At 40.2% G+C, this 24,958-nt stretch overlaps 1 protein-coding gene across 2 annotated transcripts in view; it reads left to right on the top strand.

Annotated features, from left to right (window-relative positions):
• Positions 1 to 24,121: 24,121 nt before the first annotated feature.
• The window catches only part of CEP162 (centrosomal protein 162), an 87,344-nt gene continuing 86,507 nt past the window's right edge, over positions 24,122 to 24,958 (top strand). The window contains exon 1 of one of the 2 annotated variants that reach the window (XM_067011408.1): positions 24,122 to 24,401. The gene's annotated coding sequence lies outside the window, so the exon portion shown is untranslated. The remainder of the gene's footprint in view (positions 24,402 to 24,958) is intronic. The other variant, XM_067011409.1, reaches the window with a different exon arrangement.

The following is a 24,958-nucleotide window of genomic DNA, read 5'->3' as shown; positions in this document are numbered from 1 at the left end:
ACTCTCAGCACTGATCCTGCAGCCTGGGTACAAGGCCAATTGGAACCATGTGTATGGACTACAGCTCTGGACAGATTGCAGGGCCCTTGCCACACTGCCTTGTGGTTATGGTCCCAGAGCCTTCCCAATTCCATGCTTGCAGAACAAACTCTCTAAACCATTGACTTTGCCTTCTAGAAAAAGTGTACCTCTTGTGATGGGGAAACACAAGGTTTGGCATCATTCAGGCCCAGGTTGAATTCTGGGTCTCCTGCGTTTTAGTTATATGATTTGGAGCAAGTGACAATCTCTGGGCTTTATATCCTCATATGTAAAAGGGATAATTACACCTATCTTGCAGAATATTACAAAGATTAAGAAAATAGAGTAGCAAAGTGGTTAAGAGTTTTAAAGCTCTACATTGTCAGCTTCAGTTTCCTCAGCAGCAAAGTGGAAATAACAAAACACTTACCTAATAGGGTTCCTGGTAAGGATTCAGTCACTTAATATATTTAAAGGGCTTCAGCCAGAGTTTGACATGTATTAAACACTTAATAAATGTTCATATTATTGAATAATGCCCCTATAATATTTAGCAGAATGCTGTGGTAAATTAGGAGCTCAAAAATGGCAATATTATTATCATTTTATTTCTTCCTAAACATAGTATGAAAGGAAACTGTAATGTTTATTTCTGTGATCCTACAAATTCAATATGTTTAGTGTCCTCAAAAGCATCTCGTTTAAAATGTCGTATACCATATCCAGATTATCTGTACCAAACTCAGCTTGTGTCAGTTCCCCAAATTTTCTAAGGATATAAAGCATAGGCTGAATTAAACAGATTCAGTGAAAGCTACAGAAAAGTGCACAAGGGGAGAATGTTGGTCCAAGATAAAAGGTATGTGACAGAAGAATTTAGTAATCTCTACCCCAAATACTCTGGTCCTTCTTGAAAATCTCAACAAGAAAAATAAAATATTTTCTAAAAAGAATCTTTTCTTAGTGGCCAAATGAAAGATTTGTATAGTATTTTACTCAAAACAGCAATTTTATTCTGCAGTGAGGACACTTTAAAGAGGAGAAAGCACAGTTGTGTGCACGGTCATGAAAATGATTCCAGGTGCAACGAGCCCTCAAGATTTATATAACTCAGCTCTTAATTTATTTCCTTTAATCCACACGATATTTCCCGGCTTCTCAATTGTCAGCCACATGTTTCTCAATAAAGACCGTGGTGGCACCAAACTTCCAAGTTAGATGCTCTGAGTGCGTTTCTTGAGTGACCAAAATGAAAAGTAGTTACTCTTTTAAATAATTATTTCTCTTGTGATATTTACAGAGGAAGAAGTCAAAGGCTTAATGCCAAAACTTGTGATTCTGCATAGAACCCGTCAATGGACACAGGGTTACCAGAAAGCCAGATGGGCAAATTCTGATGGTGATGCCAGCACAGAGCAGCCCTGGAATTGATAAGAAACTATCTCACTGGTGTAATGCATGGAGCATGTAATGCATGGGGAGAAGGCAGCTAATTAAAATCGAAGTCCATTGCAATCTCAATATAGAAGCATTCTTTGAAAAGAACTATAGTACAGGAATATTAACCAATGGACAACATGCTCTTATTATCTAAGTAGCAAAGAAAAAGATAAATCTGTGTAGTTTTAGTGAATGAAAGTTCAAACTCAGTTATTAAAAATCAATCTTCTGAGAGATAGAAAAAAGCTTTTATCTAGAAGAAGTTCACTTTTACACCTGCCTGCTTGTACTTTAACTGCAAGAACAATTTCTTGCAGCCAATTAAGTAAGCAGGGGTCATTATGTAAATGGAAAAATTTATTACTTTTGTTTAAAAGTCATATCCATAAAAAAAACTATGTAAAATTAAAAGTTCAACCAGAGTGACACTATTAACACTTTCCTCTAAGAGGTCTGAGTAAGAATTCATTAGAATGGAAAGGTAATTTGTGAAAGTTTTATATGAAAAACAATATAAATACCCCCTTTGAATATTAAACATTAATTTATTACATCCCCACTTAAAATTAGTGAAATCTATTCTACACCATCAGCTACCATTCAAAATTCCAGGAGAAGCCATTTTGTTACCTTCTTCGTGGTATTCGAAAGCCTCTGTTAATATAAGGAGCAGTCATTTCTAGTTGTGCAACTTGTGATGAGAATTTATATTTTAGGATAAACGTCCAAATGAGCAATTTTCACACGCTCTGAGTGTGGTGTTCATGTCGACATCATGGCTTATGAGCAGAGGTTAAATGATAGATAAATCATCTCATGAGCAACATACTTAAAACTCTTTCTACTCTCCGTGGCTATCAGTGCCTTGGTGCTGTCTTTATCTTTGCTACAGCCTGCGTTCTTTTTTTTTTCTTTCTTTTTTTCTTTTTAATATGATTCCCAGCGTTTTTGATGTCATATGTTTTGCCTTATTCAGCCATTTGGAGTACAGGTGTGCCACTGTGTTTCTGATGGAGTGTTGCTATTCCAGAAAGCTCCATCCAAAACACAACCCCACACATGTAATCCAAACCCGAAGATGAGTCAGCCACGGTGCCTTTGCTCCAGTTCTTAAGTGAACGCCTCACATAGCTCCACAGAATATAGAATTAGTAACACACGCGATAGTTAAGGAATAATCCTGAACTTGAAAAGATCTCCAGCTTTCTCTATGAATTTTCAAGGACAAAATTTGGTTTTAAATTCTGTGTGCATTCTACTAGAATTACAGTCAGTGCTTTTAGATTATAAGAGTCTTTCCTTGGCGAATAAACCCCCATATACACGCCTTATACCACCTCCGAAACGGGGACATTCCACAATACTGGTTCAATTATTTTTTCACCAAGAACAAGAAGCTTAAGAGAATTTCTCGCCACGGAAATATTCCCTCAAGGGCCGATCAAGACTCTATGGATCCTGACAAACACATCACCCAATTCTTATGTCTTTGAAAATGTTTCAGTTTCTTATCACATTAAGGAAACGACCACTTTCCCAAAGCAGGCAGCAACAAAGAGCACAGCCTGGTTTTTAGGTTAATCTGGGTATTATTTTCAAGGCACGCTTTGGAGAGAGCCTTTGAGTGCTCTGTCTGAGGCTTGTCTCTGCCAGTGTTTATTTCTTGTACTGATGCAGTTCAGAGGTGATTAGTGAAAAGGATGCTGAAAGAAAGGGAATAAACGAGTGGACGGGGCGCATAGTCTTGTTCAGAGCCTGCACGGCCGATTCCATGGGGGCAGATTTGGCACTAGGTGGGTGGCTGCCTGACTTCAGATGCTCAGCTGCTCCCCGGACATTGACAGACTGTCTCCTCTCTTTGGGACCCCCAGGTGATGAGTCTCTGACCCTTTAAACAAGAAGATTGAGTACCACATGGTGACACGAAAAAGTGCTATCTCAAGATGCAGGACTTTATGAAGAACATTCGCATGCCGCTTCGCTGCCTGGGGTCTGTTTGTTACATTGTTTTTGTTGGTAGAAACTACCTTACAGTCTGCATCCTTTAATAAAATATAGCCATGGACGAATAGAAGTTTCAAGCTGGGAGGAACTGATAAACCATCTAGCCCACACTTCTTCAAGGATTCAAAAGATAACATGTGGGAAAACACTTGGTAAACTGAAAAATTCTCCCTAAGAAGAATGTACTTTATTTTGAAGATGGGGGCAACCAATGACAAGAGAATTATGTCTTGTCTACTATACTTGAGGCTGATTGATAACGGCATAATTAATTTTAGCATTTTAATATGAAGTTTTAATGACCAAGTTCATTTAAAGTTTAAAGTTAGACCATCGGTTCTGTGACTTCTGTTTTGAATGTATATTTTTGGATGAGGAATTCAGGACGTTTTCATGCAAAAAGTCTGTCTTACAACAATTCATGAAATGCCAAACAAAGAAGTTGTCAACCACAGCCAGAACACTTCTGTAGAGGTGACCACACTATCTGACCTAATGGAAAAAAGTACAAGTGAGGAGTGAATTATTTCACAGGACAGACAGAAACACTTTGCCAAGGCATGTTCTTTGGGTAAAAATAAAAGAGTGATATAAACTCTTGTGTGATATTTTAATACCAGAAGTCTTCCCATGCCTTTGTCTAGGGGTATCTGCAATCCAAAAAGCAGAAAGGTGTAGGTGGCTGCCCAGAGAGGGGCCATCAGATTTCCAATTCTGACTCCAAGGATCCCTAAACTAACAGAGCCACAGTGGTACGGAGAAGCAAGTTCCAGGCCCTGTTCCCACACAGCATCGCACAGGGAGGCACAGGAAAGAGACAGAACTGCCAGACAGGCTCACACCTGGTTGATCTCACCCGAGGTGCTGGATGCCATGGTGGCCAGGAAGCCAGGTGTTTCTTTACCCCTACACATTGGGCCCATCAGTGATGCTCTCAGGTTTGAAGGAGTGAAGGTGAAATAATTGTTCATTGACTTCTGGATGTTCCCCAGCATCCACAGCTGTCATGGAACCTGCACGTCCACAATGAGCAACTCGAAGAGGCCTGGCTAACAGGTGGAATCTGGTGGAGTCACGTCCCTGCTGGAATGTCGGCTGAGCCCACCATCCTGTTTCCTCATCCTCTTTTTCTTTTTTTTTTTTGGCCACGCCTTTCGGCTTGTGGGATCTTAGCTCCCCAACCAGGGATGGAACTCGGGCCCTTGGCAGTGAGATCACATAGTCCTAACCACCGGATCACCAGAGAATTCCCTCCTCATTCTTTTCTATGAATGCCTTCCGGCCCTCTGCACGGACCTCAGGATTCCCTGGCCCAAGCTTGCTCCAGTTCCTCCACTAATACCCTCTCCCACCTCTGCCATGGTGCCTCTTAGCTGCCCATAATGTGTTAAAGAAGAATCAGGGTATTGACCCACAGAGTGAGAAGTTGAGAATTCAGAGAGAAAAATGGAAGGAAGTGTAGCAGAGCTGACTTTACTCAAAGCTAAGACATTAAATGCCTTATTAGAATCTGACTCATTTTAGCTTCTTCTTAACCGTGGGCATCAGCAATATGGGAGAAATGGGTTAAGAATTTGGAGTGATTTTCATGTTATTAACTAAATGTGACACGTAAGACGATCTTGAACAGCGAGATTAAAATCCAGGGCACTTCAGTGACATCCCAAGCCCAAAAGGTGCCAGATGTCCATCCACCCTCTGTGTTTCAGTACCAGGCCCCCTTTTATTTGTTTTCTTTTACAAAGTGGTGATACTGGGAATGGGGCTGTATAGTGTTGCTTATCCAAGTAGCCCTGTCAAAGCTTTTGATGACAACTGTCAACACATCAACCACCCCCGCCTCCCTGGTTAGAGGCTGTCTCCTATTCACCAGGCCCCAATCTGGCAAACCCAGGAATCCAGTGGCAGAACTGAAACAGACTTCATTTCTCAACTCCACCTGGGGGGAGAATTTCCACCCACCCTGACTCCCGTGATTCTCTTCCATTTCTGTAATGGAGGGAAAAGCCTGCATTCAATTCCTCCAATATCATATTAGGAAATTTAAAACAAATATCCCCTTTTATAGCTTAAATTTGGTCCTGATTTACTTTCTAAGCTAATACGAAGGATGAAAACTGGTTATAATGTTGAGAGTGAATCTCTCATGTCTAGAGAGGGAATCTCTCTCTCTCAGTGTGGTGCTTAGGATAAACATACATTCACAGACTGTTTGTTATACTTCAAAAATTAAAAAAAAAAAGTTCAGTGCAGGGAAAATTTTTCTAGCTGTATTTAGAGAGTGACCTGAGATGTGGGAAAGTTGTCTATTGCTTATGTTATTTTTTTCACCCACTTTTGAATTCTTTGAGGCTACATTTCCCCTGAGTTAAGCAGAGATTGCCACCCACCTTGGCTCTTCCTGCCTCTGCCCCAACAGAACCTCTTTGTTGTTTTATCTAATCAGATTCAGAGGCCCTGCTATGGTTGGCTCGCTTGGATTTTTCAAGGAGGTTATATTTCTTATTTCCCAGGCTTCAGAAGAACTAAAAATAACTGGGTGAAAAATCTGAAAGGCAAAGCTGCTCTATCTGCCAGCATTATAAGGAGATAGGATCCGGCTCAACCAGAAAAGAGCATATCTCTGTCCGTCTGGGATGATTAAAGCAATCTGGTATCTGATGCCAGTTTGGTAGCTACAGCCTCCGGTTTTTTGGATGCTCATATTCAATAGACTTATATTTTTCTTATTTGTCCATTAACACTATTCATGTGAACACCTCTGCTTCTGTTAAAAATGAAATTGCCCTTAAGTCATGCTTGGCCTTCACCTTTCTGTGTCTAATATTGAAAAAAAACCACAACAGCTAGTGGAGTAAACTTAAAATAGCACCAGTGGAAAGTGTGCTGAGTGGCCGCTGTCACCATTAGTCCACTTCCAGCCACCTTCTACATTGTAGTCTCATGCTGATTCTTTTACCACTCCCTGTCGAATCTCATCCAGAAACCTGAATAGTGTGTGGCCCTAAGGCTCATTATGAAGGATTTTCTAATCAAGACAAGCAGTCCTCTTTTCAGGAGGCTTTGCTGGCAGAAACATCCACCTCTGTGTTTTTGAAAGACGGATTATGCCCATGAAACACGGGTGAGGGAACATCTGTCATACGTGAAAGATAAAATATATCTGGCTTTGCCTTTTCATGTGTTAATTTTCAGAGCCATAAAACATTAAGAGACTAAGTCCGGGGAAAAAGTTCAAAAAAGGAGTTTGTACCATTAACTCTGCTAGGGCGTAAGAGGAGATATAGGATTTCAGTTTTGAACTTACAAATATGTGAAACTAGAGATTATGAAAATAAATATTTAGCCATATTCCTAGTTGTCTTTTTGTAAAGGTTAACGGTTTCATACTGAACTAAAAGCAAACGAACAGTGGTGAATTAAGAACTTTGTTCAAACTGCTTTCTTTGCCGTGTTCACAGTGGTCATCTCGCCTGACAAAGCTAGCAATAAAAAAAGTTAGACTCTCCAAGATAACACTGAAAAGTGACATTGTTATCAGAAAGCATTTACATACAACATGGAGATGTTAATAAATAATCCATCCATCTTAAGTGTAATTATAATAACATATAAATATAAATGACTCAATCATCAGATTTGCCAAATTGTTTCACATAGCTGAGCTAAGTCCCGATTGATAAGTCAGAATAATAAAACTGACTTACATGGGAACATTCCCAATGTCTTTTGAGTTTCCATCCTGGATCACAAAAATGGTCGGCAGAGATCCTGGGTTCTCTGTGTGGTTTTTGTAAAACTTCTTCTACTTCTGACTATATTTAAGCTCTGTTCAGGGCAAGAACATCGCTATCCTATTCACAGCTCTTCGCCAGAGCTTATCAGTCACTGGTGCTCACAAAATATTTGTTGAATAAATAAATGAAGGAATGAAGGTGTGAACAGCCTGGGTAGAATTGGTCTCTTTTGGGATGATAGATTTTAAGTGGGAAATACAGTATAAGAAACACAAAACTTTTTGTTAGTGTTGATGCTAACATTTTCTTTTCCCTCTCACTCTAAAATTATTTTCCAATCTAAAACTTTGCAAATAAAGAAGTAGAAAATGTCAGCCATTATCTGCAAAACGGAAGGCTTCTTTTACTAGCTATTCCATGCAAAGTTTTGTTTAAGAGGAAGGAAGGATGAGTGGATTCACAAGGAGCAGGAAATCTCTGAGGAACTTTGTGTCTGATATAAAGGGACAAAGAGAAGAGACTATGGTACGAAAAGGTCACAAGCAACTGACAAAATACTACTTTACAAAAATGAAAATGGTCAATATCTACATTATTTTGCCTTGTCCAGTAGCCCTAGTGTTTATTTTCATCCTGAAAGCTTGTTTTGCTGGAAAATGCTTTTAAATCATCACAGTTTGTTCCAACCCTGCTAGGCGTTTGGAGGCAAAAGGCACCAACACTTTTGCATAATATTTCCATAGGTCTACCCTCGCTCACAGATTATAAGTTGGGAATATCTTGACAATATCTATGAAGTTCAAGTGATTTTGAAATGGGATCCTGTACATACAAAGTTTTTAAAAATACATATCTCCATAATAAAGAAAAGACATAGTTCCCCATATACATTAAATGACTTCACATACTCAATGTCTCTCTCATCTGTGTATAAGCACATATCTCTTCTGTAATACATATGTGCACACATATAGGAGAAGTCGGTTTTGAATGAAAAAGTCAAAGAGAACAAAGTGGAATCCCACTTCAAAGGGCATATGATAAGTACGCCCCTGTTAAATGTCTAGGAAAATAGATCAGACCCATTTCTCTTAATTATTTGCCAAGCATCTAACACAGCCAAGTATATTACCAACACTATCTTGTATTTTAACAGCCCTGAGAAATAAGTATTACTGTTATTCTCATCTTACTGATAGAAAAAAGAATTCTCAAGGAGGTGAAGTAACTTAAAGCCCAAGCCATGCAGCTCTAAATAGCTTAAATAAGTAGGCCTCGTTCTACTGACAAAGCCATTGCTCTTTCCAAAACAGTCTAGTGGTTTGTTAGCTGTGTTCCATGTGTCGCCGGGCATTTTTGACTGGATACTGGTGGTTTAGATACCATCCCACTCTCCCCACACACATTCATACATATGCATACACACACGAGCACACACCTTTACAAACATATCTGTTTGACTTCATTTATTTGCTTTTTTTTTTTTTATGAGGGTGAGAGACAGTAAAAGAAGTTATAGATGGATGGGATGGGATGGTTATCTGTTCCCACCTGGACCAGGAGACTGGATTTTTTAAAAGGCAATAGCTCTAAACAGATGGAACTGTTCAGATGTGCTTTGGGTTTTGGGGAAAGGTATGTCAGAACACAAGAGAGAAGACCCTTATGCCCCCCTGTTGGACACCCCACACTGTTCTGGGGCCCAGCTTAGGGAGCTTGGAGAGTGCCCTGAGACAGTACCCCTGGTGTGGACATTCGTGATTTCCTGGTAGCAGTGGCAGGTACAGCTCCCCACGTGGCACTGCCAGCAGCTACCAGAGGCAACAGGAGCCAGGGAGGCAAAAGAGAAACAAGGCAAACCCACTGGGGAGTACAAGTAAGGAACTGGGGGACACTTTGGAGAGAAGCTGTGGATCTATGGTTACACACCCACATATGTCTACATACAGATGTCCATTACACCTGGAGCCTTGGGATTCTCAGGAGGGGCCTAAAGGCCCATCTTGGGAATTGAGGAGGAGACCCAACAGGTGGGACTTCTGGCCTCTATGCCTATTTCAGCCAGAGCCTCTCTATTTTCTAATGTTTTATAAACTGGGATTCCATGCAATATGTCATTTGAAAAAATATTCTGCTGCTTTAAACATGTAAATTACAAATCTAAACCATAGTACCTCTCTTTTTTCCAATTAAAATTGAGTTTGATTTCCCTTCCGTAAGTTATACAACAAAATGACAGGAAATGGATGCAGGAGAGAGTGGTTGCTGTTGATATTCCCAAGCATATTTTCTTGAGCCAGCTATTTACTTACCTATAACTCTCAAAGGTGCTTCATCTACTCTGAACCTAAAAGTCATCCATATCATTCCATCCCTCACTTCTCTGCTCAAATTCAGTTCTACATATGTGACTGCCTACTGGATATCTCCAACTGCACCTTACATTCCATAATTCAACATATATCCAACCCTCTTTAGCTTACCTAGTCAATGGCCCCAGCACCTATGTACCCATCCATTCATCCAAGCTAGAAGCCTCAAAGCCATCATCAACTTCTCCCTCCACCCGACTCCACAAGTCAGGAAACAAATACATTTAGCTTCTGGAAAATCTCTCAAATCCTCTTTCCCTCTGTCTTCCTCACTGCCCCTTTCTTTTAAAGCCCTTATTATCTCTCACCTGACCATCACAATAGTCTTCTACCTGGACTCCTTGTCTCCATCCTTCCTACCAATCTCGAGACGGACAACAGAACTATCTTTGTAAAATACAAATATGATCATAACATTTCCTATTTTAAAGTCTTCAGTGTGAAAAAAAAATCTGGCATGACATATGAGACCCTTCACATTCTACCCTAAACTTCCTAACTCACACATGAGTGCTATTGACCTAAACAGGGTCATTTAGTTGCAAGAATTATGGCCGATAAAATGGGAAAGGAATTTATTACAGGATACATTGAGGAGCTCACAAAAATTCTGGAAGGGTTGAAGAACCAGACTCAGAAAAGGCAGAAAGAAAGGGAGGCAAAGCAGAAAAACCACAGCCCAGAGCAAACTACATAACCAAGAGAGGAGAGACCGCCACCACTGCCACCACAGAACAGTGGTCCTGGGCTTTGAACCTCCACTGCAGCTCTCTCTAGACACTGGGCGTGGCACTGCCCCACAGCCACTGCCTCTGGAAACTGGAACCCCAGCGATGCTGTTAATATCAGAAGGAGTCTCCGTGCACTGTGTTTTCCTGCTTCTCTTGCTCCATCCGACTGGCAGCGCCTAAGTTAGCTTTCCATTCCTTGCCAAGCAAGGTGGAAGTGGGAAAGGCTGCAAAAACAAGAGGCAGATTTTTCAGTGTCATAGAGAGAGGCTGGCCACAAACAGTGGAATCAGACACTAGACAACAAAAAAATCGACAGAAGTACAATCCATGCTTCAGCTAGTTGGGCTGTGCAACCTTCTCCAAAGGAGACCTGTTCCCTTTGCCTCTTTAAAAATGCTGTTGTCAGGCTTCCCTGGTGGCGCAGTGGTTGAGAGTCCGCCTGCTGATGCAGGGTACAGGGGTTCGTGCCCTGGTCCGGGAGGATCCCACACGGCTGGGCCCGTGAGCCGTGGCCGCTGAGCCTGCGTGTCCTGAGCCTGTGCTACGCAACGGGAGAGGCCATGGCAGTGAGAGGCCCGCGTACGGCCAAAAAAAAAAAAAAAAAAGCTGTTGTCAATATTTGAAAAGATGATTCCCTGTTTTCTAATAAGGGAGCGCCTATCTACCCCTGGTCTAATGTCACCTGCTCTGTGAAGCACTGGGTGGTGTCTTCAGGCAGAGCTGGCGCTTCTTTTGTTTGTGGTCATCACACTTAATTGGCACACTTCTCACAGGGTGTTGTCATTATTATGTCATTTCACAATTCAATGTCCCATCTCAACAGTGAGGTCTTCATGGCAGGGACTATGTCTTGATGTCTGTGCCTTCAGAGCCAGGCATTGTGCCTGGGACAAAATATGTTCTCAGTAATGTTTGTTGAATAATTGTTGTGGCTCCCCTAAGGAGAATGTTTTGGAGTCTATGGGTGATCCCTAGGAGACACTGGCCTTGACTGCCAATAGTAGAGGCACCATCTTCCCCTTGCCCAGAAACTGACACTTCCCAGAACTTTACAAGACAATTGCAAGCTGGAAGGCACTCCTGGCATGAACATTGCCCATCAGCCTTATAATCAGCACTTCTCAACTCGGTTCTCAGCTCTAACATTCATTACGGTGTGGTCTTTGGCATAATACTAAGGTTACAGCTGTACCAAAACTTATGTGCAGTTGTTTTATTGCCTAAACTAGTTATAATCTGGGTAGTATAGAAACTGTGAAAAGTTTTCCATTATTTCATAGGTGAAGGGTAAAGTAATTTCAAAAGTAATCAAATCCTGTGGGGTAGGACTCACACACACTAAAATTTATATTGTCTTCCTTGTGTTATAAAGACTGTAAAGAAACTATTTTCTCTGCCTAGATTTCAGATTGCAAATGAGATAAAATTCTTATAACTTTTTTTTTTTTTAAAGAAGGCATTGGGTCTTTTTTTTTGGCTGCGTTGGGTCTTCATTGCTGTGAGCGGGGGCTACTCTTCATTGTGGTGCACGGGCTTCTCATTGTGGTGACTTCTCTTGCTGTGGAGCATGGGCTCTAGGAGCGAGGGCTCAGTAGTTGTGGCTCACGGGCTCTAGAGCACAGGCTCAGTAGTTGTGGTGCACGGGCTTAGTTGCTCTGCGGCACATAGGATCTTCCCGGAACAGGGCTTGAACCCGTGTCCCCGACATTGGCATGCAGATTCTAAACCACTGTGCTACCAGGGAAGCCCTCTTTTAACTCTTTAATGTTGCACAGTATGTCAGTATAACAATATAAAATTTGATACATTTCAGCATATAGTATAGCTATTAAATTTCTAAAGGCAATAAACTTCATACTAAGTATTAAATTTTTTGATCACTAATATAACTAGAAGATAACGTATTCGTTATACTATTAATATTTTCTGAAAGGTAACAGAAAGCATTTGTGAATAATGTACATTTTTTTTAGGAATGAGATATTCTACTTGGTATCCACTTAGATGCTGGCCTGAAAGTAACATGTTTCTTCAACAAGCTGAATGTCATTTATCAGCTGAATGTCTCTTGGAGGAACAGAGAACTATTGTTCTTCAGGCATTTGAGAGATAGTGGTCAAAACCCATGGTAATTATTCCACCAATATGCACCATTTTCCTTTGCCAAAAGGAAATTAACCTAAATAGCTAACTGGAAAAAGAAATGATACCATAGTTGAAATGGGAAAATTGTGTGAGGAATAAGTATACATAAATTCGGGGGAAATTATTCTCTTGTCGTGAGACTGGGTGAGATACTATTTTTACACATCTATAAACTTATTTTTTTTCATTTCACAGCTTACGGCTTTCATCAGTGTGCTTGGGAAGATTTGGCACTCCAGCAGACCTCTGAAATTTATTTTGATAGAATTTCTTGACCTTGCTTTTTGAGAACCTTTTTATTCCAAATGATCTTGCTTGGGTTCTGTCATAATATGTTGGGCCAATGTAGGGGTGAGCAGTATTCTTATGAAACTATTAACATGTATTGTTTGTCCTTTCCCTACCTCTGTCTATAAACTGCATTTGCTTCTTTACCCTGGGGCCCCGTCTTTGGTCCAGGACGCCAAGAAATCAAATAACACGTGAGTCTCCAGCTTTAAGAGGAAATGCTTAGATTCACCGTGACCTAGATAAACAACAATGGTAGGAGGAAGTTTGTTACAAGTCTCAACCCTCATATCCACCAGTCCTAGTTTAATATTTATTTATTTTGCTATTAGAGCATTATTAATTTGGACCCCTTGCACAACATGAAATCTTTATTACAAACATACAATAACTTACTTTATTTTCATTTAAACTATAAATACCCTTAAAAGTTTACTGATTGTTCAGTCTTCTGTGGATTTTTTAAAATATAAAACTCTCACATTAGGAACTGCCCATGGAAGAGGCATAACCATGGGAAATGCAACCATGTTTACAGTAACTTCTCAGAAAATTAAAGTCTTGATTTTTTTAATGAAAAATGTATTTTTAAATATAAATTAAACAGGAACTTTAATTTTATCTGATAATTTTTCTTACCAAAAAATCTCAATCAAAACATTCACAAAATATAAACAAGAGCAATGCATACTTGCATGTTTCATATTTTACTTTGTACTTTCCCTCTTTTTTCAAACTTAAAAAAAGACTACACTTCCAATAAAGATAATTAGAAAAATATAATAAAATACCTAGAAAATTAATCAAATATGTCCTCCAGCCCAGACAGCTTTCATGAATGGCCTATGCATTTTTTTCTATGAGGTTATATGTGTATGTATTTAACAAAATTCAAATTAAAAGTTCTAAATTTGATATTTGAAATACTATCCTATCCTCTGATTTCAGTCTTTAAAGATTAGAGAACTTTTCAAAATTTAAAAAGAAATGGAAAAGAAAATAGTCTTTTGTTCTTAAAGAGTTGCCAGAACTGAAAATGTAAAACAAATTCAGCTTAGTAGTATATTCTGGTTGTGTTACCCAGACTTTAAACGACTGTTGATCTGAGCCAAAAATATATACTTCTCTTCTAATGTCAGATGCTACCTTGTCAGCAGCCTGCCCGTAATTGGTTTTCACTCCATTTCCTGCTCACCCTGCCAGCCCTGCCTCTCTACCCCTGTGATTCACCAGGCTTTGGCTGTGTTGCATAGGGCTGGGAGTCCTCGACCGTCCAGTTTCATCCTCCTTGATGGTAGATGTCTTGGCCATTTGTCTGCTATGTTGCCAGATGTTTGGGTTCAAACAAAGTGTATTTGTGATGGTGACATTTCCAAGGTCTATACAGGGTCTACCTCCACAGTTAAAACCGTATCTGGGACTCTCATGAGAGGCCTTCCCCCCTAGTCAGCCTTCCCCCCTAGTCAGCCTAGGGCCTCTTCTTAGATTTACACAAAAAGTATGTTTTTGTGAATAAAAAACTCAGTTTCAACGAAAATGAACTCAAATGTGTATCCTTTTAAAATAGTATCAAGAAATCAGAAACAACCTTGAAATGGTCATCATCTCATGAGTTTCACTCTTTTTTTTTTTTCTAAGAAAAATAAAGCATTAACACCCCTCTTCCCAGTGGAGAAAAAGGAAGGGGAGCTTAAGTGCTGCATCTTTACCGATGTATTAGAAAATAGCTTCTCAGAGTAGGTGAACAGCCTAAATGTGTTTACAGTAAGTCCCCTACATACGAACCTTCAAGTCACGAACTTTCAAAGATGTGAACATGCCCCTGTATGCCAGCTGTCGTACTGTACTGCTGTACTTTTCAAGGTACTGTACTGTAAGATTAAAAATGTTTTCTGTATTTTGTGTTTGTTTGTTTTTTATGTATTATTTGTGTGAAAAGTATTATAAACCTATTACAGTACAGTACTATATAGCCGATTGTGTTAGTCGGGTACCAAGGCTAACGTTGTAGGACTTAACGAACACATTGGACTTATGAATGTGCTCTCGGAACAGAACTTGTTCGTATGTAGGTGACTTACTGTATTTTTATAAGAGGAAGGAAGTAAAACTGCTGAAGTTACTTTAACTTTTTACATTAACTTATGAGAAAAATGTGGTAAAAAATAGCAAAGCTTATTCAGACTTTTCAAAGACATTGGGACCTGGTACCTTATTCCAAAGGTCATCACCAATGGTCATCCTCACTCTAAGGACTCTGAGGAGCCCTCTTATGGAGCAGTAAGCAATTAGTCCAGATTTTTCATGGATCCCAAGTCTCTCAGAATTAAGACACAAAATGAAAGAATTTTTCCATTGATGCGATATTTATCCAGATTAAGAGAAGCAACTTACTCATCCATTTGCTAGACCCTGGGAGGGTACAGAACATGTGGGATGACTCTGATCAACTGCTGAGCTGATAGAAGAGATTTTGCAGCTCCCACATCTCTCACTGTGCCTGGACATTTGGTTTTCATTGCTCTCTCTGAAATTAGAGAAAGTAATAATGGATCACCACATTTATAGTGTAATTGTAATTACTCCTACCTAGAAATAATGTGCTTGCCCATGCTTAGGCCAAAGGACAATCTCTCTATCTAATACACAAGAGTGGGCTAGAAGGGTGGGGGGGCAGCATTACCTCCATACATATGACAGTCATTTTAGAAAAGTTTTAAGTTATAACTTAAACCATTAGACAATAGAATGGAACCAAGAGACAATAAATCCAATAGTTTCAACAACTAGCTATTCCACACCTACTTGTGCAAAACATTGGTATGATAGAAAAATTCATAACACAATAGCTACCCTCAATGAATTTATGATCTGGTAGGAGAAAGAGCAAGTATTCAATAAGTAAGTAAGTAAATAAATATTTTAAAACATAAATAACTTTTCTACTAGAAATATAAGCAAAGAAGAATGATTGTTTCCAACTTGAAGTATCAGAAGGTCACTGAAGGCTTGGGTGTGAGCATGAAATAAAGCTAAATTGGATGTTCTTTTCCTCCGTATACAGTTTTCCCAAAGTTAAATGGATTCCTTTAATAAGGTGGTGGTGTTATAGAACGAATGCTACTCTCAATATCGTTGATTATGGAATGTGGAACAATGCAGATGGTGGATTTTTCAAGATTTGTCTTCCTTTGGCTTTCACCATGAAAACCAGTTCATTGCTCATAAAAACTGCAGAGAGCAAACAAGGGAGGGGATGGAGATGAAATTCATTTTGGAACTTGTTAGAAGCATTGGTGAAAGGTTTGGTGGAATTGTAGAAACAGTCTCTTTATATATTTTTTTTTCTTTCACAGAAACCTTGTGAGATTTATATAGTGACTGGAAAGTGGTACGTGTGCTTTGGCTTTCTGGACAAAGGAGCTCTTCAAAGAAGTACTTCAAGAAAAAAATCAAAAAATTTCTCCATTTCATATCAAATATTGTTATATTTTTCCTCTTAAGATTGATTATATAACCCAAACAAAAAACATAGTAAAATATTTCTCAACTAACAGAACACATCAGTATTCACACAAGTAGCAGAATCTATTTTCATGTTAAAATTGATGGATGCTAAATTTAATAATGAATCAAGCAAGTGTGAGCATCAAAAATATCTAAAAACAAAAATTTTTTTTAAACCCAAAGAATGACTTTAAAATAATTATTATTACCAAGAAAGGAGCATGAATTAAAATAATAAAATCTGTGGTGAAGATTTCTGAAGCTCCAGATTCTAATCGGTCTCCCCCAGCCACCACACACAGATGGTCATCATATGTAAAGACGATTTCAGATATAAGCAGTATGGAGGCTTCCAGAATTTGAGAGCCACTGGAAGATCAGAGATTAAACCCAGTAAGATAGAACTGACTCTAAAAAGAGGACAAAAATGAGGGGAGGAACAATTGTATGGACATGAGTGAACACTAAGGTTTGGTTGTTTAAACAAATAATTCACAAAAATGAATTCCTCCGTTAGTCACAGACTTGTGGTTTTATTACTTTTAAGGCTTTTTGATAGTTCTGATGCCTCTGGGGCTCCAAGAGACAAATGAAAAATGTCTTTTTATACACTAGATTGGAAAAATGGAACAAATAATAATGGTGATAATAATAGGTATCAAATCATTGTTGACCGCATACACCGTACGATGTGCTTCATGCAAAACAACATGACAGCTAACGTGCATTAAGCATTGTGATGTACAATCACTGATGAAAATTTTTATATGTTTTAACTCATTTATTCCTCATAATGCTATGATGTAGATTCTATTGTTATATTTGTTGGATGAATGAGGAATTTGGGATGGATGGTGTCATGTTTTAATCTAAATTTCTTGTGTAAGTCAAATACAATTTCTCTCAACCAGGATTTTGATTGTCCAATGTCAACTCATGTGCCACAGTATTTTTTAGTCCCCATTTTTTTAATAGTGGTAAAATACACGTGAAATTTACCATCTTAACCATTTGAAGTGTACAGTTCAGTAGTAAGTACATGAATATTGTTGTACAACCTTCAGAACTCTTTCAAATCTTGCAAAACTGAAATCCCATACCCATTAAATAATCCACAGACCCACCATTTTACATTCTGTCTGTATGAACTTGTCTACTCTAGATATTTCATAGAAGTGGATTCACACAGTATTTGTCTTTTTGTGATTCAATTATTTCATGTGCCACAGAATTTTTGAAAACATATAAAACTATGCCAAGGCAAAAAAATTAACAATCATTTTACAAGGAGGTTTTTCATTATTATTACTCCCCCAAAAGGGCAATGACAACTGATGACTTGTGTGTTTCATAATGCCAATGAAAATTATTTTAACTTATTGGTTTTTTGCATTTCTAATAGAGCAAGAAAGTTTTTACGGACTTGCCTGGTGGTCCAGTGGTTAAGACTCCACGCTTCCTATGCAAGGGGCACAGGTTCAATCCCTGGTCGGGGAACTAAGATCCCACAGGCTGTTCAGTGCCACGAAAAATTTTTTTAAAAAGATGCGTCCACCTCACTACAAATAACTCAATTTCATTTCTTTTTATGGCTGAGTAATATTCCATTGTATATATGTGCCACATCTTCTTTATCCATTCATCTGTTGATGAACACTTAGGTTGCTTCCATGTCCTGGCTATTGTAAACAGAGCTGCAATGAACATTGTGGTACATGATTATTTTTGAATTATGGTTTTCTCAGAGTATAGAGTCTGTCATACAGAGTGAAGTAAGTCAGAAAGAAAAAAACAAATGCCATATGCTAACACATATATATGGAATCTAAAAAACAAACAAAGAAATGGTCATGAAGAACCTAGGGCAAAATGAGAATAAAGACGCAGACCTACTAGAGAATGGACTTGAGGATATGGGGAGGGGGAAGGGTAAGACAGGACAAAGTGAGCGAGTGGTATGGACATATGTACACTACCAAATGTAAAATAGATAGCTAGTGGGAAGCAGCCGCATAGCACAGGGAGATCAGTTCGGTGCTTTGTGACCACCTAGAGGGGTGGGATAGGGAGAGTGGAAGGGAGGGAGACACAAGAAGGAAGAGATATGGGGATATATGTATATGTATAACTGATTCACTTTGTTATAAAGCAGAAACACACCATTGTAAAGCAGTTATACTCCAATGAAGATGTTTAAAAAAAGACAAACAAAAGAAACGTTTTAAATCAACGCGTGCTACCTATGACAGACAAAACACATATCGATAGTAGATATTTAAAATAAAACTTATTATCACTAAGATATTTGATACATTTTGCATTGTCAGTTTCTCAGGTGAAAAGTTTATGAGACACACTTTACTATGCTTTATGAAGTAGATACTATGTGCACTAAGAAATGTATTCCTTAACACTTCTAAGTTTTAACTTTATTTCCTTTCTTTTTTTAATAAGTGGAATACTTTTTGTCAATTATAGACCCCACAAACCCAGATGAAATTAAAAATTATATATTCCCAAGACAAGTAGTCACCAACATTTTGCATTTAAAATTTTATTCTTAAACTAAAAATTGAGACCACCAAAGGCAAATAGAGCCTCATGTTTTTGTAACCTAGTGGATAATTTTATTGTTAAAAAATATTTTTCTTCCTTCACAAATGACATTAAGTAGATTGTGGTTTTTCCTTTGTAAAAAGCCTCCTAAGAATGTTACAGGTCAGATTTCAAACTTAAGTTTTTTTCAACAAAGCTCAAATATTCTGTTCAACATTGTTCTTTCATGACCTCTGATGGTGAAAATGTAAACTGACATTACAAATACTAACAGAAATAATGCCACAAATTCCATTTAACTTTTAGTGAAGATCCTTTCCCTTCTTTTCATATTTATTTACTTTGAGAATGTAATGGTATCAATTATTCAACAATATAGAAAGAGTTTTAGACAATTTCCTACCACTTCAGAGCATAAGAAAGCCCTCTTATTCAGTCTATAAATCTCTGAATGTATGTGTGCATAGAAAGAACATTTTAATGATATAAAAACTTACTACTGTGACTACTAGCTCTCAAATGGAAATGGAATAAAGTTTGGATAAAATTGAAACAATTATTTTAATTTACAAAATCATCACTCTTCCTAAATCTCTGTATATATGAATAAGGCAGCATAATTGCATATTAAGACCTGAATTATTGGAACTTATTTATTACTTCAAGTTCATTAATAAGATTACTGTCTATACCTGAGCTCCTCCTGAAAAAGCTTCCACACAGGTAATTTATCTGGGAATATGACCCCAGAGAGCAGGAATAATGAACAGGGGAATAAAAAGGGGAAAGAAGGAAGAGCTGAAATAAGGATGCATTATCAAAATGATTATAGGAAACCTATGCCGGATTCCACAGGCCTTTTAAGAGGCCGCAATGAAATCCATGAAATAAATAGGAGAAGGGAGAATTCCCTGGAGGTCTAGTGGTTAAGACTGCACTTCCACTGCAGGGGGCCCAGGTTGGATCCCTGATTGGGGAACTAATCCTGTAAGCTGAGTGGCACAGCCCAAAAAAAAAAAAAAAGGCCAAGGATTTTTCAATGGGCTTCCATCCCCCATGGATTTAGTGGCCCTTGGACTTTGACTACCACATACCCACTTGTAGGTTGCACATGTGTGGCACTTCAGTGGGCATTCCACACCTGCACTTCTTGCCAGAAAATGTCCAGGGAAGGAAGTGGAGGCTCACACCTTGGTCAGAGGTGAGGCACTCCCCGGTTGCACCTGAAAAAAACTGATCAAAGTCTATGAGAACTGATTGTAGAAACTGACTTCAGTTGAGTGCAGGGCCAAGAGAATTTTAAGTGATGAACAAAGTGGTCACTGATGCACTAGAACCTTTGCACTACTCAGATCCACGTTTTCTCTCCATTAACTCCTATCTGTCACTGCAAGATGCTGGCCAGCCACAACTTCTGCAAGAGGGTTTGTGAACTAGCTACCATCCCTGCTGCCACAGCTGGTCCCAAAGCCTCTTGATAGTCATCAGCTCTCTTCTCCACCAGCGAATCTAAATTTCTCTCACCCGTGGCCAGCATCTCAGCTGATCTATTGTTGTTTGCCTGGTACAGTGATCCAGACCCTCTTCCTCTAGGTTGATTTGCTTTGCCTTCATCAGGGCATAGTTGCTGTAAATGCTGATTCACCATTATCACCTGGCACAAAACACCAGGAGATGCATCGATCAAGCCGATGGATATTCCTCCCTGCTTCCACCATAGGGCAGTGACCCAGGCTCTTCGTGTTAATAAGGGTAGGTTAGTCTTGCAAATATACTAACATTAATTCTCTTTTGCTTGATGATCCAGGAATGAGGATCCCAAAGAGGTGGTAGTTAAGTTCTGTGGAACTCTTTTACTTTGTCCTCTGGTGGCCCTGGTAAATGGCCGTAAGGCCCTTTGTGAAAAGATAGGGAGAATGTTTGTAACTATTCTTATGACATTACAGAGTCCTTCCTCAAGGGCACTCACCCTCCCTTTGAACACTTGGTATCTGGGTCTGTTGAAATTAAATAAATCCAGAAATTGAATGAAGGCTCTGGATTTTCCATTGTGATAGCTGATGTTAGTATTCCACTCACTAGATCACTTTTCTTTGTTATACACACACTCACACACACACACACACACACACATACACACACAATCAAGTAATCACTCAATCAGCTGTCCATTTATCTCATCCCTCAAAACACCATGATTTATTAGCTAATGGCACAAATCCCTGCAGGTCAAGGCAACCTGATTGCTACTACAGACTTCTGCCCATTTCAGTAATTACAACCATCTTGCCTTTGATAGTTTTGTATTGCTACATGGGCTCTGCCATTGAGAAATCTCATAACCGCGCTGATACTGGGGAGACTAGTTCCACAACAGCATCTCCTGTTAATAACTCTGATCTGTGGAGGACAGACATCACCAAGTTTTTTCACAGATGCTGGCCTCTTCCTCACCACTGAATTCCTTCTTGCCTTACTGAAGGGAATGTCCTATGCATCCTCCTGGGGAGCAAAGTCAGATGCTAGGTTCTAGATATCACAGATATCTACTCTAACATTCCCGTCTCTGTGAGCCTTCTGACATGGTCCTCAATCCTCTGCCAAAGCAATTTTAGCATCTCTACCTTATTTTCCTATTGGCCATTATCACATTCAGGCTTCAAGGAAACATCCCAGCAGTGGACGAGGACCAACACCAGGTGTTCTCACTAGCATGTTGAACCTCAAGACATGAGTGAGTGTTCCCATGTCAATAAATCCTTATGCAGCCTTATTTTATTCTCCCTACCAGTTCAACACTCTCAAGATTCACTCCTACATGTGTTCCCCTGGTTCCTTTTAGTATATATAACATGGGACCTGCACTTTCTGTAAACCATTTCCTCCCAGAGCAAGGAGTATATTTCTGTGCTCAGAAGATGTCTGAGACCTGACCTGATCACTGGCATGGAGATGGTGAATGGTGGCAGGGCTGGATCCTGAAGAGGACAAGAGTCATCTTGTGAGTTGCCTTCCTCATATGAGGGTCTCTAAGTCTTTGCTGGTTCTTCAGGCAATAGGAGGATGCTCTCTTTTAGCAAAGGGAATGGGACTGCTTCTGCCAGTGAGGAGAGTTCAGGGAAATCTGAGAATTCAAGAGTCCCAGAATCATTTACCCAAATGTCTATATTCCTGGTTTCAGGATTTAACTGTTTTCAACCAGGGCCCTAACTCAGGACACCCAAAGAGGCTGTGTCTTCATTCTCCTTTGCACCTATGTTGCAGAAAATGATGATATCCTCAAATGCTGATAGAGGCCCTTGGCATTTACCATGTGCCTTGAATCGATTTGGGCTGACCCGAGCCAGTTATTTTCCTTATTTCAAAGAATTCAAAGAAATCAATAAAAATCCAACCTTCCTTATAATTACCACTGCCACCATACCATTCAAGTATAACAGTAAGTATATGAGTCAACCCTTCACTTTCCACCTGTACCTATGCCCAACGAACCTCATATGAGAATCGTAGAGCTGTGTTCCAATGGTTATCACCACCCCCTTTCCCATTAGCAGTGGGATCTTCATTGCCATCTGACTGTTGAGTTACTCAGTTCCTAAATCCCATCTTAATGGTCCATTTTCCAGGGCTAATCCTGCTCTATCTTTCCTAGTGTTTTCCTGAAAGCAGAACATGAAACAGAGCTCTGCATGAGAGTAATTTACTCAGGAATGGGTTGCCAAGTAGCAGTAGCCATGAACAAGGAGAATGACGTAGAGAAGGATGGAAAGCCGATACAAGAATGTGCTATCAAGTTGGTCTCTGTTGTGAACAACTGGTTCTGGATCACAGAGGACATTGTGATTAGTCTTATGAAATGAGTATCAACACTGTCCAGGGTCAGTAAGGGGAATCGTTTGTTCATCAGCTCCAGCCCCCACTGATAAGCTTGGGCCTGTAGAGATTAAGTCCCCCACTTCTAAGTTGCAAATGTTGAGTGCTGAATGGTTACCCTCAAGGATCAGAGAAGTCCCACGGATCAGAAAGCAAGCAGTTCACACTGCAAGCTCCAGGCAGGCACACGGACGAGCTACACCTGTGTGCAGCTAGTGACAGCCTGAGTGGTAGTGGTCCCAGTAGCTGTGGCGAGAGTAAAAAGAGAGGCCAAGAAGCTCTGAGGCTACTATGTATGTGTGAATTAGTGGGAAGGAAGCCGAATTTGCAAAATGCTTCCTAGTAGGGATGGGTGGAGAAAGCTTCCTAGAGGAAATGAGGGCTAAATTGAAACATAAACCACCTAAAGGATAAGTAGAAGTCAGCAAGGGTTGATAAAGAGGAGACAGGCCATTTTCAGCGAGAAAGAAGCTTTCTCCATCTTCTCAGAGGTTGAGGTGGCTTCTAATGTCTTCCAACCACACCCTCCTTCTTCTACAATAGCAGTGGTCATACTTCGAATTGCAATTGTCCGATCACTTATCTGCTCCACTAGACCAAAGACTCTGTTAGGGCAGGGATTGTGACTGTCTTCTCCTACGCAGCACATATTAGAAACAAAAGTATAAACTTAATTGAATTGTCTTGTAGATTGTAAAGATTAAGTGAAGTAATGTATGCACAGCTCCTAACAACTAAAGTGCTCAGTAAATAGTAGCTTTTTAAAATCTCTATTATTATTCAAATTTTTATCATAGGGCACAGCTCTGGCATGTACACATTTGTATCGCAATAAACACTTGCTGAAAGAAAAGTTCAGGCCGGACATGATGAGGTCCTTAACTATGTCTGCCAGCAGCAACGTTTTCAACTGCTGTCGCTTTTACATTTTGTATCCTAAACGCTGTCCTCTGAAACTCCAACGTGCGTTGTGTTCTTATTTTTTTAGAGGAAGGAATAGAAAAAATAAAATAAAAATCCAAGAAAGTAATTGTAAGATGTCGCTATAGAATGGGGGGAAAGGAGGGGTAATGGGAAACCATAGCGATGTTCTGATATGGGTAGGACTTGGGGTGTGTCTGTGTATTTTCAATTTCTTGTCCACTAGATGGTGGAAGAGTCCCTATCCTGACAACAGAGTTCTTCATCAAAGGTTACAGGTTCTCGCACAACGCCCACGCAGGGCTTTGCACGTGAAGGAAATCATCCAATAAGTTAATTTTTTTTCAAGGCTTCCGCTTGTAAAGCAGAAAGCTGAAACGACACGGGAGGCAAATGTTACGGAGGGGTGAGAAGGGATGAGTAATGCGGAAAGACAAGAGGCAGGGGAGCTAAACTACATTTCCCAGGAAGCCACGGGCGCACCTGCCACACCCACCACGCCTGTTACGGCGCTCGCGACCCTGTCGTCCATCTACCACCGCAAGAAACACAGAGAAGGGCACGGAGTCTCCACTGGTGAAGCAGCCGCGGCGACTCCAGGCCGCCAGATCGTCCTGCTGAGCCACGACCACTCCACCCTGCGCTCGTAGAGCAGAAGGGACACTCACCGCTGCCCCTCTGCTCCCGCGAGCCACGTGACCAGCTCGGGTCATGTGACTCCAGAGCCTGGCGGCTGAAGTCAGTTACCCTGGCAACTGCTGGGCCCCCTCAGACCGTCCGGGAAAGTGGGGAATTCAGAAGCAAAGGTAGGTAAGGCGTGGATACTTGCTTTCCACTCGGTTCAGCAGGGCCCAGACTGTGCTCAGACCCGCTGCTCAGGGCTTTAGTTTCGGGTCATTCCCTTCCTCCACCCCGGCTCCACTGCGGGCGCGTCTTTGTCTTCCCGCCGACTCCGGAGCCCGCGCTTCCTGGGGCCTGGGACCCTCTGAGTGGAACCCTCATTTGACCCAAAATTTGGGGCCAAGACCTCAACCGCCCACACACTGAACTGAACAGAAATGCAAATGAGGGAGAGGAGGTGTTACCGCGCAGGCTGAGCAAAGTATTGTCCAGATCTCCACACCTCCCGCCTCAACAAGAGGAAGCTGAGGTCGGAGCTGCCTCATGGAGTTACGGTCCAGAAGCTGGCGCAGATCCGAAGTTGGGTTCTTTAGGGAGACTGGGGAGAGTTGAGCATTGCAAGTCACCATTGCGTAGTTTTTGTTGACCTTCTGTCCATCCAAGAGAAACATAATTTGTTCTGATTTGTTCCATTAACTTTGTTTTAGGTAGATTCTGAGTCTTAAGGTATTAATCCAGAAAT

The sequence above is a fragment of the Kogia breviceps genome, chromosome 13 (genome assembly GCF_026419965.1).
Source record: "Kogia breviceps isolate mKogBre1 chromosome 13, mKogBre1 haplotype 1, whole genome shotgun sequence".
Classification (NCBI taxonomy): Eukaryota; Metazoa; Chordata; class Mammalia; order Artiodactyla; family Physeteridae; genus Kogia; species Kogia breviceps.
This window is presented reverse-complemented; position numbering and strand designations above follow the sequence as displayed.